The sequence below is a fragment of the Corapipo altera genome, unplaced genomic scaffold (assembly GCF_003945725.1).
Source record: "Corapipo altera isolate COAL_440 unplaced genomic scaffold, ASM394572v1 0, whole genome shotgun sequence".
NCBI classification, from domain to species: domain Eukaryota; kingdom Metazoa; phylum Chordata; class Aves; order Passeriformes; family Pipridae; genus Corapipo; species Corapipo altera.
Window position 1 is genome coordinate 71841961 of NW_020884872.1, and position 18730 is coordinate 71860690.

The window sequence follows — 18730 nt, forward strand, 5'->3', positions numbered from 1 at the left end:
CATGTTGTTCTGTAGCACTCAGGGTTTTTTCCTTCCAGTCCATGAAAGGCTTCCTTCTGAATTGAATGTGCATGTTTGCATGTGCACCACCTGAAGGTGTCTTGTTTTACCAGTCATAAAAATGTTTAGTGTATGCTGTAAAGCAGAAAGGTACCTTTATAGAAGTTGTCAGTCACAGCTGTTCTACTGTGTTGGGGAAGAGGAGTAGGGCAAAAAAAAAGGTACAAGTTGTAGTAGTATCAAAATGAAAACCAACTTACAGGTTTCTTTGTAGTATTTCAAACAGCTGGAAGTCCAGCACAGTTCCGTTTGAGAATTAATAACTTATCTATTAATGATAAGTGAATTTCAGCTATTTCCTGAAAAGCATTTTGAACTGACTCCCTTGGATGCACGTCTCTTTGTATCCTTGGTGTATTTCTCGAAGAGGAACTATTTCTATATTTGCATTACTCTTGCCTGAACCTGTTTCCCAAACTATTTTGAAATCCCCATTGTATGTACAGCAGGAGACTGTATAGTTGCAGTGTGTCAGACTGGGTAATTCCCAATATCTCTCATCTTTAAAAGAAATCAGTTGCTAATGAAAACTTAAAAGGAATAGAGTAGAACAAGGGTATTGCAATTAATATTTTCAGTATTTGAATTTGAGGAGGTGGTTTCCCAAGATCTGAAACAAGAATTACTTTGTGAACTTTGTGATATGAATAGAATCTTCTAAAAAATATCTGTAGCCTTAGGAAAATTAACCTAATGCAGCCAAATCAGTTTGCTCTGTGGTATGAGTGTAAAATGTTGTTACTTGGTGTAGGAAACAGTTAAAAAATTAGGCCATCTCCCTGTTTCCTTCTTTCCTAGAATGAGAACTTCTTTTGCATCAACAAGTCATTTGTGGTCACTTCTCCATTATGTTGATACCTGCTTTACATTTGCTTTACCTGTGCTGTGCACTGGTGACACATCTCTCAAAGCTTGTCTGCCTGCCTTTCTGCCCTATTTCTGGACATTTACCTACACCCAATCTCTCTAGCAAAGAATATAAAAGCCTAATGCACCTGAATATAAGAATATAATAGCTTATTCCATAATATGTTTCAGTGCACTAAAGGACTTAATCAATAATGTTCAAAACTGACAGCTGGGGAATGCCTGAAGGATGACAGATTGTCACTAGGGATAATACAAGATGCACTGTGTGTGCATTTTTAGTAAGAATGAGTCTCTCTAGAACCCAGGGGTCTTAGGAAATGCAGGAAACTTGAAGAAAATGCCATCCTGGCTAAATCCTACAGGGAAATAAGCTCATTGTTGTGTGTGTGATAGTCTCTGTCATGTTACTGCTGTTCACAATCAGGAGGATCTCTAAACTTCTGGAAGGTGTTTTCTAGGGGCTCATGGCTTTTGTAATAATTACACTGATTATGAACACAGTTCAGAAGCGTAGCTTAGGCATCATTGGTGTTGATGTACAAATGTCTTCCTATATGTCTTTCCTATATGAAGGAAAGGCACCCTTGTTCTGCACTTGTTTGTGTTCTAGTTATTCATGCTGGCCTACCACAGGTAATCTTTCTTTCATGACATTATTTATGTGTTTTCCAGTCTAGATAGGCTTCCCTGAAGTGCTTCTGCTTGTGTTGCTTGGTCTTTTACTCAGAACTTGTTATAACGTTGTTGAGTATTTACATGGTGTCTTGTATAATTTGTTTCTATAAAATATGAGTACTGAAAATGTAAAAGTGAGTCTTTGTATTCCCCGTTAGTCTTTGATTGCCATGTCACTGCAGAATTGAGAGGTTAGAGTGAAGTCCTGATTCTTTCTCAGGCTTGATCTGTTCGGACCTGAAGACAGATTTGCAAATTGCCAGCTGACTGAGATGGGCCCTTATTCAAACAGGCAATTCATAAGCTCAGAAAGGGAAGGATTAACACTCATGCTTAAAGAAAATAAAAGAAAATAAGCAAAGCTGTATTTTTAACTATTTGAAAATATGAAAATACAGTAAAATTATTCTTATAGCTTTTCAACAGACACATAGCAAAATGGTTTTATTAAATAGATTGTAAGTTATACATATCATATATGGTTCGCTTTTTTCTTAATTTGTGATTTATGGCATGGCTTTCCAATCGAGATGTGTGGTGTGTAATATAATATATATATACTGAAGTTTTGATTTGAACCTGATAACCTATATTAAGTTTGATCATGTGTGGGTATTAAAGGGGTTTGCAGTAAGTAGGAATTGATCATAATAAATGACATATGTTAATACCAAGTTCTGACTCTACTCAGTGCCCACGGCATTGTTCTGATTTGAAGTAACCCGTTGCAGTTAAATTGAGCACATACACACAATTGGCTGAATTTGATTGCCTGGCTGTTTACTGTTTGTTTTCATGATACCGCACAAGATCTGCATACTGGAGTCTTTAAAAAATGAGGTGTCTGAAGTTTTCAGCTCTTTATCTGTCAGACATGGTGAAGTGAAGCATAGAAGGCCTTTAGAGAAAAGGCTGAGAGGAAAAAAACACCTTTAAATCACTGCAGGGAGAGCTTCAGAAAAGCAGAGCCCAAACCAGTGCGTCTCTGTTTTCAAAGCAGCATATGTAGGTGTAGCTGCATGACTCTCATTAAGTTCATCTAAGTCATGCAGCTAAAGCCCCATGCAATGTTTTGAAAATGTAGGAAATAAAAATGGTCTTAAACCAGACATCTGGGCTTCTATCCAGTTTTTCGGTGATAACGTCTGAAGCATGCCGTTAATAAAGCATCATCCATGGGCTAAATTATTAAACTATAGAACTCTTTGCAGAAGGCTTATAAGTCAGTTTTATTTTAAAAAACAAAACAAAGGAGAAAAAAAAGCCAAAAGGTTCTGTTCACTCTTCAGCAACCACTGCTAACCGCAGGGCCCTTTTCCATTTGAAATACATAAACATTTTTTTCCCCCCTCATACTTTTCAAATGTATTTTTGACTTCTTCCCACAAATTCTCACAGGGTACCCATCTCAAGTCCATGTTCTGCTTTTAATTTTTCTGTAAGGTGCCTTCTCTTTGGTTTCTTTGTCTCAAGTGAATTTCTGTGTAATACAGGTGCCAGGGTGGGGAAAACCCACACCTTTTCAGAGATGAAGACACTGCTGTTTCCTTGTCCTTTGTATTTTGATGCTGACTGTAAAGTAGTGATGTTAGTAATGCTTTAGAAGCTTAATATTAAAAAAATTCTTGATAGTGAGGAAGGTGATCTAATTAACTACTGCTATAGATGAAGGTCTTCATGAGCAAGGTTTGGTTTTGCCATCAAATACCAACAGCTAAGCTGTATGTAGTTGAGAGATTATTTTAAGATTTCCATAAATATGAGTAACATGATCATTACTATACTGTAGTCTCAAATATGTTATCATTTCATGTGTTACCAGTTTTGACAAAGGTTATGTTTTGTCTTAATCTAGTACAAGCGTAAGAGGAATTACTAAAAATGTAATTGTGAAAAGATGAGCTACTTACTTTGTTGTGACTCAGATGTCTTTTGTGGCTTTTTGGAATACTGGAATTTAATGAATTCATTGTGATATCTGTAATTTTGCCAAGTTGATGGCAATGCATGCAGAGCAGGCTAAGACAAATATGTCTACAATGGCAATGGCAAGTAGGAACACTTCGGTCTTGAGAAGTTGCATGCAATATGCTTTAATGCCATCCTTGTGTGTATGTTTTTTTTAAATTAGCCAAGGTGTCAATTATTTTGCAGTACTGGATTTGCTTCAGTGTATATGGTTAATCTTTGGAAGACATTGGAATTGTTGGTTATAACTCTAAATTTAGTGCTGTGTTTAGAAGAAGCATTGTGCTGTATTAAAAATAACCTTGAAAGGTTTTTAAATTTCTGTGCAAAGCAAAACAACTTTTCTATGGGTTGCATGTTACACCTCTTGTGAGAGACTTTGACAGAGTGGAATTAAAACCTGAAACTACCAATATTCATTTTTCTGGTAATTTTTTGGGAAAACTAACACAGCAGTTTTGAGTACAGTATCTTGTTTGAAATATGATTTATCCTGTAGATTTATCCATGAGAATGAGTTGATTTTACAGTTCAGTAGTATGCATATGTATGTCATACTGTGAACTTGCCATATCAAATGAATGCCCTTTATTTGTTGTGTAGGTGCTTTGTTCTTAGGTTTTTTTAATCATGGAAAACTCAGAGTTCCCAATGCGTAAAAGTAGTCATATAAACTGGTTTCTTCAGAGAAGCACCCTGTTACATGAAAAAGGACCCAACAGTAGCCCTGGCAACTCCTCACTTCCTTAAATCTCTGGTCATATCTCTAACAGTGGGAAGAAGGGAGAAGCTTCTGTAGAATCTAATTACAGGTTTTCTTGTGTGAGGTCTGTTTCTTGGTATCTGAACTTGAAGTCTGGAAGCATGTAAAATGTTGCACTGTAGTTCTGGGATCAGGGTGGTGATTTCAGCTGAAAACTGAAATAACTTGTGCTCTGTTTCAGAAGCATGAATAATACTTGGACACAAAAGAGGGCATGTTGATTGTGAGGTAATTCAGATGATTAAACCTAAGCTGCTGTAGTTTTTACTTTAGGAAATATTTCTTAATTTGTCAAATTCCCTTCCTCTCTAAAAGAAAATATACAGTAGTCTTCAATTAGGACACTGTAGTATCTGAGCAAAAGGAGCATGTGTTCATGCTAGAACCTGATACTAGTAAGACAAAGATGGAGGATAGCTCCCCAGGCATGACTGAAGGCACTGAGGGCTAAGTGTTTGCGTGTCAGCCCCTTACAAAGGACCTCCAGCCTACTGCAGCCCGGGAATTACAAGTGTCATACAGACAGCGGTTCTGAGGCTGGGGCTTTTCGTCTGTGTTTTATTTTCAGCACTGATAGGGAAAAAAAATCCCCAGCTGTGAATGGCAGCTTCTAAAATGGCAAGATCACTGATGTAAGTAACCACTTGCCATCTTAAAGTGATCTGAAGAGCTGACATTATAGCAGTGAAAATGGATTGGATAGTGTTTCTGGGGATTAAGCAAGATTAAAAGAAATTTTTTGTTTTAAAAGCATTACTTATATTTATAATTTACCTGAAAAATGCCAAGTTTACTAAGGGTAGAAAGTCTGACATGTATATTCTGGATGTATTTCTCCAGAAGTGGTTGGATGTGGCTGTATGTAGTGGTACATTCTCAGTTGTTAAAATTGAGTGACTGAGACAGATCCCAGTGTAAAGTGGTTTAAAGTTTCTTCTAATATTTGAACAGTGCAAGCAAAATAATAAGCTTTTTCCCCCACCTTTCAACCTTCAGAGCTGAAATCCCCTAACAGTGAAGCAAAGGCTATTTCTGACATCCTCCTTCTCCTCATATAGTTATCCAAACTATAAACAAATGTTCTCTTGCCTGTCATATGGGCTTGTCTACACAAGGAAGTTACAGTGGTTTAACTGCAATGTGATAGTAAATCCACTTAAATTGGTTCCAAATGTTCTGTGAGCACTCTAAGCCTGATTTAAACTGAAATGATAGCCTGGATAGTTTGTTCCACAGACTTAAGATCTGCATTTTAAAACTGAGTTGATTGTTGTGCTGCAGTCTGGTAGACAGTCTTAAATAAAACATTAAGTTGCTGTCTGTTGTGATATTCCATTTGGAGTTGAAATGACTGTTTCTGAGAAAGTGCTCCTGAGAGACTGGAGGCTGGGAGAGCCCCATGCAATACAAGGGTGACTTGCATTGTTTAATTCCAGATGGGTCTCTGGTGTCTTTTGAGGAAGCAATAGCTGTGCTGTGTTTTTCAGTTTTTCCAGAGAGCTGACTACCAGGCTTATAGATGTGGACTGGCTTGTGTCCACACTGCTCAGTGCTAGGACCTGGAGGAATAGTAGGGCTCACTGTCTTGTGGCCCTTTGTGCTTGTTCTGAGTAGGCCAACTGTGTGGGATTTTTTAAAAAACACTTAGAAGTGCTAGAAAGAATGAGATTTTTGTTTATAGCATTAGTGAGGTCTCGTGTTGTGGATATAGGGCAAGATAAGAGGATATTTGAGGGTACTAAACCTACCAAGATAGCTTAAAGGACTACGTGTGTTGAGGGTGACAGTTTTCAGACGAGCTGTGGGCCATATGCAGTGAAAGGCATTTCATAGCTTAAATGCTTTTGCCAATGGATAATCTTTCTAATGCCTAGATTAAAAGGCTACTTCTTTTACCTCTTAGAAGCATTGTTTAGGACAAATATTTTTTCCCCCATCCTGGCCCCAGAAAATGTGTTGGTGACCTGGGTTACCACTCTGTTTCATATATGTTGGTCACTAGCCCTATTTTCTAGGTAGAGTTGGTAAAAATCTGTTGTTACACTAAAGTATTCGATATTACTAATTAACCAGCTGGTCAATGCCTCTCCACAAATTTCAAGACAATCCCTCAACTTCACTTGATTCACTGGTGTCCTGTTCAATGTTCCTTTCCCTTCTTAGCCAGGTAGGTCCTAAAAAATAAACCTGTCAGCTGCTGCACTATCTTCTGATTCATATCAAGGCTTGCACCTTGAGCTCATTGTTTTGAACCCTACCTAAAACTCCTTGTCAAAAGGTGTTGTGTTGTAGGGGCTAAAGAGGAAACAGGAAAGCCACAAAGGAATAGTGCTGTTGCAGGTTACTACACAGGCAAGGCATGTAGCATATCCATAAAGCTGGATATTTCCAGATACTGGGTGATTACCTGGAAACCGTGTGGTTCATAGCCTGCCCTAGGGCTTGGCATGCATGCATGCACTGTTAAAAATAGGCACTGAGGTGGGATGAGCCATTTGTTTGAATAGATATGACTGTCTTGATACTCTTATGCAAAGTTAGCATTTGCAGTTCTTTGTGGAATTGAGATGCTCCATCAGGGAGCTGAGCCCTTTCCCAGTAACCCTTAGGAACACTGATACATGCTTCCACGGAGGAAAGAATCTGTGACATATATTACTTGAACAGAAGTTTCCCCATACAGCTGATTACTCTTGTTTTCTAGGCCTTCATAATATGCTGTGATGGTTCTTTTTTTATTTTATTTAAAGGTCTTATTGTGTCTTCACTCAGATGTTAAATGGCAACATTCTGCACCAGAAAGAGCTACTTTACTAAACATGTATGCTGTTCCTATCTAGAATGAGGGGAGAATGCAAGAGAGGGAAAACCATAACTTATGATTTAGTTGGGCAAATTTTCATGTAATAGATGGTTTTCATACAGAAGAATGTCTTTTGGAACCTCTGCTGTGTTCGGAAGAGTTCGCTGTCCCAAGAATTCATTAAGAGGGGGTAAATATGCATCTCCCCAGCATTCAATTCATTTGGCTTGCAAATAGAACACATCTATTTATGCCTTCCTGCAGTCTTCAGGTGCTTTTATGCACCTGAATCTAGTTCTGAAGTACAACTACTGTTGAAGGACTAGAAGGGATGTGTACAACAGCTAGATCAAGTGAATCGTGGTATGGATGCTTTTCGTACATATGTCCCTGCCTCCCATTTTCTCATCTAAGGTATTTTCCTAGCTACTTTGATTTTTCTTTGTACACAACTATAAGAGAAGATACAGCAAATGCTCTAAAGGCTTACCAAGAATTTCTTTGTACGTATCACAGTGAAAGCAAGCTAATCGCTTTCCAAAAGAAGTTCAAACGTTATTTCTTTAGTGAGAAGTACATCAATGAGTAATTTACCAGTGAAGTGATTGCACATGTTTACAGTGTGCTGCGTATTTTGGCAAAAGATGTTTAGGACCCAATTCTTTTAGCTTTTGCCAGCACATAAAGAAATAAATTTAGGCTTAAGTTATCAATATTGTATATATTTTCTACATGAGAGGAGAGGCAAAGAGAGCAGGGGACAGACCTTTTGTGAACTAGTCTTGGAGCCTTAAGAGAAGGAGTAGCATGTTTAAAAGCAGCCATGTAAAAAGGAAAATGCTAAGTCCTGTCTGTTTTAAGACTCCCATTGACCAAGAAAATGGTTGTATTACTAGAAATGGAACAAATGCAATAAAAGTAGTGGGAAACTTTTTAGATTGCATCCTGTGCCCTGGTAATTTTGAGCTAGAATGTTGTCTCTGTGCTGAAATGCTAATAGAGTTGTGAGTAATGAGAAACATGGGCTGCTCCTGGGATTACCCTTGTGAAGGTTTACTCTTGTCGGTATGACAGAAGATGAGCTGCAGTTTCTGTAGTGATTTGCCTTTTTTCTGTTGCTAATTTTGCTATTTTCTTTGGGTTCCAAGCTGTCAGAAAACTTCATATAAACTTCCTGGATAAAAGTAGCTTAATTCAAGGTCTTAGAGAGACTGAATTTTATTTCATAGGGAGAAAGGAGGGGAAAAAACAGACTTTCAAGGGGAACCTGGCACTTCATGTAGCCATAACAGGGAATCCTAAGGGGACTGCAGTTCCAGACCTAAACTGACCTTGCTACAGAACTGCTCCTATTACGCTTAATTCAGCAGCTCTGCAGAAGGATTCCTTTATGTGGTGACAAGAAAAGCAAAGTCTGTGAACCTGCTTTTATAACTGTAACATAAGGGACTTGTGCAAAGAAAAGTAAAAAGAGAAAGAATGGAAGTAAAATGTCCTGTAAGATAGGAGCTGAATAGTGACAGGGTGTTGGTCACCATCAGCTTTATTTAGTCAGTTCTGGGATGGCATCTGGTCCTTGGAAATTTTAAAATAATCCTCATTACTCTAAGACATTGCCTAGGTTCATATCCAAGAAATAAGAATGCACAGCTATATTTTAGCTACATTAAATGAATATCGATTTTTATCCTAGTGATGTTCATGCCATATGCAGGTACAAATTAATGCATTTGGACATGGATTGGTAACTCTACTTTATTAAGCAACATATAGATTAAATGGAAACTGCCAGCTACACAATGCTACGAGAAGAAGCAAACTTAAGAGCAAAAGTAGTACTGTTTTCTTAATGGATTACACCATTCTACATGGTCCTTTCTCTAATTCAATACCTACCTTGCTCCTTCCTGATAACCTGTACACTTAAAGGGTTAATGCTTCTAGATTCAAAAAACCCTCCATGTTCCTATGTTCTTGCGATGCTATCCTGGGTTACTACAGGAGTGAGGTCTGGGTTTGGGATTTTTTGTTGTGTTTCACCTAACAGGATGTGAAAACATGATGCTGTGACTTGAGAGAAACGTGCTGCTTGTTAGTCACTTCATCGCGTGTGTGTGCGTGTATATGTGGCAGAATGTGTGGTACTGTAAGGCCAGTTCCAGCTGGAGTCAGACCCAGGTGTATTCTACCAGTGTTCCACAGAGATAGACAGTTCTAATTTGGGTATTATGTACTGCTTTTTGAGATTTCTACTCTTCCCTTACTAGATACACGCAATATTGAGGCATGGGTTGGGGATCTTTTTGCATTATCTGTAGTTTTTTTTCTAGGACCAGATTTGTGTTCTGTATTTTCTTGTTTTGGTATGAGAGGTGTTGAAATATTTTGTTGTTACGGTCTGTGATGATGTGTTTTATTCAGGCTGCAGTGAGCCCTAGTATACATCCCGGGTATCAAGAACCTTGGTGCATTGAGCCTCACTTTGGACTTGTGACATTAAGGCTTCACTCATGGAGCACTGTGTGTTTTGTTGGCTTTCCTTCTGCTTGTATGTCCAATTGGTTGATGTTTTTTGTAGCTGTTTCTGTGCTTTCTTTCCATTGCCCTTACTTGGCTTATAGTAGTAGCATCCTTTCTTCAGCAATTCCCTAAACTTCTATTTAAAATGCTGCCTTTCTTGCTTTCAGACATATTTTTTCTTAATGGATTCCAAGTGCTTAGCAAAATGTTGGGTGGATAAGTTACCTGAAACTGTTGATGTTTTTTCAGCTATTAATGTAAATAGTTAAACTTCTATCTTTTTTTATCTGTTAATTTCAGCACTATGGAACAAATTAAGAATAATAAACCTAAAGCACTTCTATTACTTTATCATCGGTTAAAGATACCACTTAGCTCTCTTTTGTGAAGTGAATCATTTACACAGTTGTGGAAGTCAAGACCAGTCTGGCATGATTATGTGTGGAGGAGATACCATAAGCTATTAATAGTCATATTGTACTTCTCAGTTCCACAGTTATGTGCTAGTACTCAAGGGCAACTAAAGAAGTTGATCAGGCAAATCTGGGAGGCAAAAAAACCCCCAAACAATGCCCCTCCGCCCCCCCCCCTAAAAAAAATTATCACTACTGAATTGACTCCAACCCTGCAGTCACTCTTCTTGTGTGCATAAGCGCATCTTCCATGTCAGTGGAAACCTTTCTTTATAGTTGCTTTCTTGCTTCTAAATAAAGGAGTGTTACAAGTAGTGTTTGCTTTGTAAAGAAAGGCTGATGGTACTGGCATGAGTTTACATTGCTGAGCAGCAGACGGCAGCCTGGCATGATGTTTCCAGCTTAGTAACCAAGCAGCTGAGCCCACCTTGCTCCCCAAGCAGGGATAGGAAGAGGATGTAGCCAACAAGCTCCTGCTTTGTTTCCTCTCACCTAGTACATTCCAGCTGTCTCAGTCTGACTCCCAGCCAAAGCAGGGCACTGGAAAATGATCAGCAATTTCCCAGCATCATCATTCCTGGTAACCTTGCTCTAGCTGTGGTTTTAGATCCCTTTGACTGTGCAGATACGTTGAAACTCTGCATCCTGACAGGGCTTGACTGAACTGTCCGGAGCCATGTTGTCGTATAATTTGAGTTTTGGAAAGTCACTGTGTGAGTCCTGTGAGTTCAAGATTGTTGCCTTATACATCAGACAATCTTAGTGTAGCAATCTCAGCTTTCTTGATACTCCAGAAAACTTAGGGAAGGATGAAAAACAAACTAGGAAGAGCTGACTCTATTTGTTGAAGAGGAGTGTTCTGAGGGATTGCTAAGTTCAACCAAAGTTTCTGGAAAGTACACCTGCCCTTTGGCAAGGCAGGCCATTTCTTATCATGTTATCGTAGGCTTGCTTCTGCAGCAATTAGTGTGCTAGGCAAATATTAAGTCCCTGGAACACTTAATACAAAAAGAGCTGGAGAAATAGCTTGCCTTTTATCTGCTTTGTTTCATAAGGTTTAAGAAAGACCCAAAATGTTAGATTACAGCTCTGTTAATTTGTTCTAATGGGTTGCATATTCATTTTACCAGTGATGTAAACATTAAAAGCATAATTTGGCATACTGATTAGATGTTTGTGTAACTCAAGGGGCACAAAAAAGTAAACCACCACCCAACAAAAGGCGTTCACATGGTCTGCTATGTTTTGTTGGTTTTTTTAAACACATTAATCAGCGTATTGGGGCCAAGTGTTGCTGGAAGAGTCAAACTTCTTACGTCTTAGTGGCGAGGTCCTTTGATGTATACTGTGTAGTCTTCTGCAGGTGTGGTATCTTTCCACAATGCTCAAAACTCCCAGGACAAGCAGCATGATTATTCTTTAACTACTGAGGGGAAAAAAACAGAACTTTGCTATTTCTTATTTAATTTTTAAGCCTTCATAATTATTCCGTGGATTTTAAACTTTAAGAATTGTGAGTGTGTTTAAGTGTCGGGTGAGGCTCCTCTTGCCCCCTTCCTCTTTTCTGTTCTGCTCTGTGGTTGCATCTCCTGTTGAGTGTTACCTGTGCTTTGGGAAAGGATATTGGCAGTCGATTGGTTAGAGGAGCACTGAAACAACTTGTATAAAGAAGGAATACAATTTTCTACGTATGCTTCTTCTATAAGCAGAGAAGGACAAAGCTGATAAAATTTCTGCTATATAAACTATACAAAGTCAGCAACAGAAGAAATAATAACTCTTTAGGCTTATTTAATAAATCAGTGTTTAAAGCCGGGAAATCTCTGTTATCTTGGCTTCTTTAGTATCTACCTGACAAAACATTGCAGTCAATGCATAGGGGTTTTTTTAATGAGACAAAAGCAGCATGAAGCTTTGAAAATAATTTTTAACACTGGCAGACAAGACTGGAGATGATTTTTAACCTTGAATAGGCACTTGTTTGGGGTGCACAGGCCTAGAGCAAATGCTTTTCAATTGTAAAATATCGATCTCTTTTCAGCAAAGAGTTAATAAACACTGGGGGGAATAAAAGGAGTGAGAGAAATATTCCTCAGCAAATGAAGACTTAGGCAGCCATACCTACCCTGTCAAATCTTGTTACTAAGACACTTTACCTGTATTATAAAATTGGTTCTGTATATTCTCTAATGAAGGGATTATTTTAAGGCTGTGAGCATTTGGGCAGGAATAAGAGCCTGGCGTTGAGGGCGACATCTGTAATGAGAGATTTTAAATCAGGATACATTATTAATCAACTGCACAGGAGACACACAAACCTGCTTTATTGGGCAAACTGTAAATGAGCCTATTTGGTAGAGAACATGCAAAATGTGTTTGTGCTGAGAGAGGATATTTTGAGAATTTAACTAATTTCTGAATAATAAAGGCATCCAGTCTGGCTGTAATTGGTGCCTGTGGCAATTGTTGATACCCTGACTACATTAGCTTTCTGTGCCCTCTAGCAGAATTGCAAAAACATTTCTAGTACTCGTTAAGCTGTCTATTATCAAGACTTCATAAATATACACGTTTAGAATAGATGATTTGCTATCCCAGTGCCTTAGAGCACTTAAATAAATTAGTTCCTACTATTTCAGGCATTAATTTTGCAGTAATTATGCATGAAGCAATAATGCAATTAAAATTGCATTCCAACTTGCTCAAATGGGAATATTTTTTGAAAATAATACTTGATCTTTTCTCAAAATATACTCTAGAGCAGGTGGATGGGCTGGGTGGCTCAAAACAGCAGTGCAGGACTGTTCTACCTTGAGATCTTTTGGCATGCCTGCAGCTGAAGTCAATATTAACCAAGTATTACCATCTGTTGGCTTTTGCTGACCTCTGATTTATTCCCCTCTCCTCTTTCTCTAGTGGCAAAGTGCCCACATCACAGCTGGCATCAAGTGCCTCAGCAGTGGGGTTTCTTATTTAAAGAGTGCAGCCACACTTCAAGGCAGGAACCATGGGCTAGTTTTCAGTTTGCAACATGTTCCAGTTTCTTTTTGCACAGTACCTACTGGTTTCACATCTTTGCAATATCTGCTGTAATAAAGCACAGCAATATATTGACCCAGATTTCAGCCTTAGGTCTCAATCTCTTTACTTTTAAATTGGACTTCTTTTTCCTTGGGAGAAAAATATATATTTTGTAGCTGAGTTACAAATAAGTTTTTCCAGCATTTTGGCAGCTAGGTAATAGTTAAAGTGAAAAGATTTCTTTTTTTCCAGCCAGAAAAGAGGTTTAATAACTTTGGGCCCATTTGTTCATAGCAGTACTGGAGCTGAGCCTTGCAAACCCCTGGAGCTTGGCAAGCCAGCCAGACTTGGCAAGTTTTCCTACCAGCTTACCGAGTCTGAGTCAAGCATGGGTTGTTGCAACTTCAAATATATTTAGTACATTTTGTTAACAGGAACATTGAAGTGGAGGGTTTTTTTCCCTTCTCTGACCTTAAAGTGTACCATACTCTCTTTACAAACAGCTGGTCCTTAAACCATGCATGACAGTTTATGGCTAGTGTTAAATTTAAAATATATATTTTATGCAGAGTATCTGATTTCCTCTTGACACTAAGATATTGAGGAAGTATAAGACAGTATCCCACAGTCTTTCTGTCAATTGGCATTCGATAATGTGAATTTGTGGCAAAACCAAGCTTTTGCCTTCTGTTTGGAGCCTGTGGTGCACACAGACATGAAGTGTTGGGAATGTTCATGATTCTAATTTTCACCTGTATGGATCCTGCCGAAAGAGGAAGAGTTTAAATTGGACTTTGGAAATGGCAGAACACTGAGCTTCCTAAATGTCAGTTCTTCCCTAGCCAAGTTATATCAGCCTTGAAATAAGAAGAAAACTTCTCTATAGAAAATATCTTTCAGTGTTGAAAGATGCTGCAGAAGACTAAAAATAGTGACGCCAGATATCTGTTTACCCCAGTCAGACACATCTATTCTCCTATGGTAATTGACTCATCTCAGGGTCGTTTTAGCAGGGTCTTTAAGGAATTCTGCATCACGACTGTGGAAGGATAGTACCTTTCGAGTCAAAGGAGTTGGGCTGTTGAATGGGTATTTTTCACTTGTACTTTGATAGTCTGCTGCTTTGTAAGGTATCTTAACAGCTATGATTTTCCCAAGTTTTATGTGATTCTATCAGTATTGCTAATATTTTTGTTGGGAAATGTGAATCTAAGAATCTAAGATGTTAGATTTGCCTGGTTTAGGGCTTGTCTTCTAGCCATGGGCCAGCTACAGAAAGTCTGGCTTCTTTGTTTTCCCCTCTTGATGGAAAATCAGCAATGTCTGTTGCTGGAGGACTAGTTGTGGGAGGCTATGGTTTCAGAAAGCAATTGTTTCCTAAGGAGCATGAGCCAATGTTATAAAAGGCCTCATCATTTACTACCAAACCTTTGAAGTTTGCTTTGCCCGGTGGGATCTAGAAAACTGAGCACGGTCTGAGGTTGCCAACTAAGCCAGACAGGCTTCTGATTTGTGAGCTATTTATGGTTTCTAGAATTGCTGCACTCATTCATCGTTGCAATTAATTGCAAGAAGCCTGGAGATGATAAATGCCTAGGTCATTATTGCTAAATATCTGGGAGTATGCTTTTTTAAAGCTCTGATTCTTCCTGGAAGAAACCATCCAGTTCCTAACTTGACAGCCCCAAGTTAATTGTGGTTTCTTTTTGGGACCTCAGGCTTTCTACCGAAGATCTTTCATGTGTTTCATTTGAAGAGCTAATTTATACAACTAACTGAAACACTGCAAGGGTGAGAGTACACTTGTCAGTGTGCTACTTTGGGCCATGAATTGCATCCTTAGAGGAAGATTAAGAGAGTATTCGTTCAAGGTTTCAATACAGTAGAATTGATGATAAAAAGTTGGGGTGTAGAGTGTGTCTTCTGTCCTTTTTCTAGACAGCGCTGATGAGGTGAATGCTTAAATGCTTATTTAATTTAATGCGTATTTGACAATGTGAAAGAAAGAGGCACATTTTTTGGGAAATCTAAGAAATATTTTGCTAGTATATACTAGGCTGGCGCATTTCAACTAAGTGGTAATGGAGTGAAGCTGGTGACCCTTAAGAAGGCTTTCAAGGGCACTGTAAACTACAAACTACAGGTATGGAGAAGTGCAAACTTCAGAATACTATATTGTGAAATAAATAGGAACTCCCTACTAGAAAGAGTGGATGAAGGTTTAAAATATGGTAGGAAATAAGTTAAAATAGCTGACCTACTGTGCAAGGCATAGCTATAAACAGATGAGTTGGGGTCAGTGTAATTGCTTCTTACTTGAATGCTGGGAGTGCATTAGAACTGATTAATTTTAAACAAGAATGGCAATATAACAGCTGTAAGAACAGCTGTAGAGGGTCAGAATAAGACCTCAACAACCCGGTCTCTGATTTGTGAACAGTGATAGTTCTCTGGCATACTCATCTGGTGTCCAGCTTTCCTTCTGTGATTTTTTTCTAATTGCCTTTTGCATCCACAGCATCATTTAGCAGGCATTTCCGTAGATCAACCATGTATTGTGTGAAAACGTTTCACTTTTTCCTTTTGTATAGCCTGCTAATTTCATGTCTTGCAGCAGTGCCTGTTTGAACAACTATTTGTTATTCTTACCAGTCTTGTAAATATTTTAATCTTCAATTAAGTTGCCTCTGTCCTATGCTAAAGAGTCCTAGTCTGTTTAGATATTGCATCTATGAAAACAGTTGTAGGTCTTGATGCAGTCTCATTTTCTTCTCTTGCCTTCTTTCCTAATTATTCTATATCCACTTTGGGTGGGAGCAGAGAAAAGATCAGATGACGTACAGTTAAGTAAATGCTATCTCAGGTGTTTTCCTAGATCACTAGTACTGCACAAGTGAGCTAGAGAACAAACAATGCTGATAGGAGAGTGCTGCCATATGAATGACAGAATGGTGTCAGAAAAGGTGCCTGACAGTAAGTGTCATGGGCTCTCAGGGAGTGAGAAGGGAATAAGCATGGTTGTCACTTCACTGCTCTGTAATACTTAGTGCATCCCATGCAATGTGAACTTGACTTTAACCTGCTGGATGTCTGCTGGGAACTCCACACAGAGGAGAAGAGGCAGTCTAGGAGATTCCTAGAGTGTATAGAGGATAATTTCCTGCTCCAGCTGGTAAATGAGCCTAACAGGGATGGAGCCCTGCTAGACCTCCTGTTCACAAACAGAGAGGGGCTGGTGGGAGATGTGGTGGTCGGTGGACATCTGGGACACAGTGATCATGAAATAATAGAGTTTTCAATACTCAGGGATGCAAGGAGGGCCATCAATAGAACCTCTATGTTGGACTTCCGGAGGGCTAATTTCAGCCTATTCAGAAGATTGGTTCAAAGTGTACCCTGGGAAAGAGCCCTTGAAAACAACGGGGTCCAGGAGGGATGGATGTACTTCAAGAAGCAAGTTTTGAAAGCACAGGATCAGGCTGTCCCAGTGTGCCGAAAGGCGAGCTGACAGGGAAGACAACTGGTCTGGCTGAACAGGGAGATCTTGAAAGAAATTAGGGTAAAGAAGAGAGCCTACCAATTATGGAAAAAAGGGCTGGCTACTCAGGAAGAGTTTAGGAATATAGTTAGGTCGTGTAGAAAAAAAATTAGAGGGATGACAGCACAACTTGAACTGAATCTCGCCACCTCTATGAAGGATAACAAAAAGTCCTTCTACAGATACATCAATAGCAAAAGGAGGGGCAAGGAAAACCTCCATTCTTTACTGGATATGGGCGGGAATATAGTTATCAAAGATGAGGAAAAGGCTGAGGTATTTAACACCTTCTTTGTCTCAGTTTTCAACAGTAAGACAGGTTGTCCTGAGGACAGCTGGCCTCTGGAGCTTGTAGAAAGAGACAAGAATCTGAAATGCCCCCCTGTAATCCAGAAGGAAACAGTTAGTGACCTCCTGAGCTGCTTGGATCCCCACAAGTCAATGGGACCAGATGGGATCCATCCTAGGGTGACGAGGGAGCTGGCAGAAAAGCTTGCCAAGCCTCTCTCCATCATCTATCAACAGTCCTGGCTCACTGGGGAGGTCCCAGATGATTGGAAATTGGCAAATGTCACACCAATCCACAAAAAGGACCAGAAGGAGGACCCGGGAAACTGCAGGCCTATCAGCCTGACCTCAGTGCCTGGCAAGGTTATGGAGCAGATCATCCTCAGTGCAATCACACAGCATCTACAGGATGGACAAGAGATCAGACCCAGCCAGCACGGGTTTAGGAAGGGCAGGTCCTGTCTGACCAACCTGATCTCCTTTTATGATCAGGTGACCCACCTGGTGGATGAGGGGAAGGCTGTGGATATGGTCTACTTGGACTTCAGCAAAGCCTTTGACACCATCTCCCACAGCATACTCCTGAAAAAGGTGGCAGCCCACAGCTTGGACAAGGGCCCTCTGTGCTGGATTAGGAACTGGCTGGAGGGCCAGGCCCAGAGAGTGGTGGTGAACGGTGCTGCATCCAGTTAGCAGCTGGTCACTAGTGGTGTCCCCCAGGGATCAGTATTGGACCCAGTTCTGTTTGATATCTTTATTGATGATCTGGATGAGAGGATTGAGTCCATCATTAGCAAATTCGCAGACGACACCAAGTTGGGAGGGAGTGTCGATCAACTGGAAGGCAGGAGGGCTCTTCAGAGGGACCTGGACAGGCTGGAGAGTTGGGCTGATTCATGATGGGATGCGGTTCAACAAGACCAAGTGCTGGGTCCGGCACTTTGGCCACAAGAACCCCATGCAACGCTACAGGCTGGGGACAGAGTGGCTGGAGAGCAGCCAGACAGAGAGGGACCTGGGAATTTGGATTGACAAAAAGTTGAACATGAGCCAGCAGTGTGCCCGGGTGGCCAAGAAGGCCAGTGGCAGCCTGGCCTGGATCAGGAACAGCGTGGCTAGCAGGTCCAAGGAAGTGATTCTTCCCCTGTACTCAGTGCTGGTGAGGCCTCACCTGGAGTACTGTGTCCAGTTCTGGGCCCCTCAGTTCAGGAAGGATATTGAGGTGCTGGAGCAGGTCCAGAGGAGGGCAAGGCTGGTGAAGGGACTCAAGCACAAGTCCTATGAGGAGAGGCTGAGAGAACTGGGGCTGTTCAGCCTGGAGAAGAGGAGGCTCAGGGGAGACCTCATCACTCTCTACAACTACCTGAAAGAAGGTTGTAGGCAGGTGGGGGTTGGTCTCTTTTCCCAGGCAACCATCAGCAAGACAAGAGGGCATGATTAGATATTAGAAAGAATTTCTTTACAGAGAGGGTGATCAGCCATTGGAATGGGCTGCCCAGGGAAGTAGCGGATTCTCCGTCCCTGGAGGTTTTTAAGATGAGGCTGGACGTGGCACTTAGTGCCATGGTCTACTAACTGCAGCGGTAGTGGATCAAGGGTTAGACTTGATGATCTCAGAGGTCCCTTCCAACCCAGCTGATTCTATGATTCTATGAAATGTGTCACAGGATATGCTGCTATTATTCTTCCAATTCCCAATTTACTTGCAAAAAGATAATTTTTTTTCCCTTCTTATTATATTCTTTCCTAAGCTTCTTTCAATGCCCACTGACTGAGAAACTTTGTTCCAACCCAGTAAAGCAGTTCGTGCT

The 18730-nt window shown here is 40.1% G+C and overlaps 1 protein-coding gene across 6 annotated transcripts in view; it reads left to right on the top strand.

Moving 5' to 3' along the window:
* Nucleotides 1-18730, top strand: part of ATP8A2 (ATPase phospholipid transporting 8A2) — a 318328-nt gene that overhangs the window by 185704 nt on the left and 113894 nt on the right. The window lies entirely within an intron of this gene.